Below are 1,802 nucleotides of genomic sequence, written 5' to 3' on the forward strand. Positions count from 1 at the left end.
TGACAAAGCCACCGAACGCGTCCTCGGGTTGCGGATAGAGCGTCCCTGTACCAAGAGTTTCTGCTGAATGTGGTTACAAAAATAAATAGGCAGTCACGGACAATTGTCCAGGGGTGGTCCCGAAGGAATTTTAACCACCAAGCGGAGGTCTGAAAACCGTGCCGAAATCTGAATGGCACCTGGGTGAGGTGTCTAGAACGGTGACTCTGGGATACCGGGCGAGCTCTCAGAGTACGTAGCCTTATCCTTGCATGCGGGGCTCTACAAGGATGGACGAACCCCTTTCCCTAGCTTCTCGTAGGAACAACAATGACAACACCAAACATAGTTGTAGTAAGTGCGGTATAAAATAGCAGAACACGCAGGGCTCCCGACAATGGGTCGGCCAATAAAAATGGATTCAATGCGATGGATCTGCGAAATCTCGGGACCTTTAGCAACGTCTGCGAAACCATGCTGAACTACTCCGTAAAAGGGGCTATGTAAGCAGAATGCCTACTCTACCACAGCTAGAACAAGCCGGCAACAGAGAAAGAGAGGCGACACTAAGACCAACCGCGGGCAGGTATCCAATAGATGAAGAGCGATGCTTTACGACCCGGAGAAACATCAACACCAAGGTTTCTCTCAAGCCTAAAGATCTGGCTGAAATGGATGACGAGCTTCGTGGACATTTTTCCGGAGAATCTGACCTCTGGGATATCAATTATTGTGTGTATAGTGCAGCAAGAGCTTTGAAAAATGCGAACCGTAAAACAAAACCAACGTTTGATCATAAGACCAAAAGACGAATGCATCAACTTGCCATAAAGATAGGCTGGGCAAGACAGTACGCGTCCCGCATTCAATGTGTCATTGACTAGATCACATCTGGCAGGAATTTTACCGCCAAGGTTCGAAAGTTCGCGCGCGAACTTCGGACCCGTTATCACACACTTAACAAGTCAAAGCTGCTGACCATCAGGCAGCATATTGTTGAGAGTATACGGATACTATCTGACGCTAAGAGAAGTCTAGAGCGGAGGGAGAGGTGGGTCAGAGAAAATCAACAGTTTCACTCTGACCTATCTTGACTCTTCCAAGACCCTCCAGTTACTGTCGAACACCCACCCATACCAGAGGAGGTCGAAGTATTTTGGAGAGAAGTCTACGAAGTGCAACATAGACTGGACAAAGACTCAGAAAATATAAATAGCTATAAGGAATTGTGTGTCGCCCTCATAAAACCTGATAAAGAATGCCCACCCATCACTATCGAGGAGGTGAAAAAAGTATTAAGAAGGATGAAGAACTATTCCGCACCGGGACCAGATTGTATCAAAATCTTCTGATGGAAGAAGTTTTCTTCAACCCATCTGCATTTGGACCGTATTTTCACCCTATATTTGAAGTCGGAAGAGCCGATTCCAGAGTGGTTGGTGGAAGGGCGCACAATACTCCTGCCGAAAATAGGCAACTTAGCTGACCCGAAGAATTACAGGCCAATAACTTGTCTGAACATACTTTATAAGATATTCACAGCTATCCTAAAAGATAGGATTGTTCGGGCAATTGAATCTGTGTGGCAAGAAATGTATGAACAACGAGGCTCAAAGAAAGGCGTAGCCGCATGTCGGGAGAACCTGCTCATCGATAGATGTGTCTGCAAAGATGCAGCATTCTACCAGCGTGACCTATCGATGGCCTGGATTAGTTATCGAAAAGCTTTCGATTCGACCTCCCATAGACTTATCATCTGTCTTTTGGAAATCTTAAAGGTTCATCCGCAAATAGTTGGGTGCATAGGGAGATTGATGCCGCTT

Source organism: Belonocnema kinseyi, chromosome 5 (genome assembly GCF_010883055.1).
Source record: "Belonocnema kinseyi isolate 2016_QV_RU_SX_M_011 chromosome 5, B_treatae_v1, whole genome shotgun sequence".
Lineage (NCBI taxonomy): Eukaryota > Metazoa > Arthropoda > Insecta > Hymenoptera > Cynipidae > Belonocnema > Belonocnema kinseyi.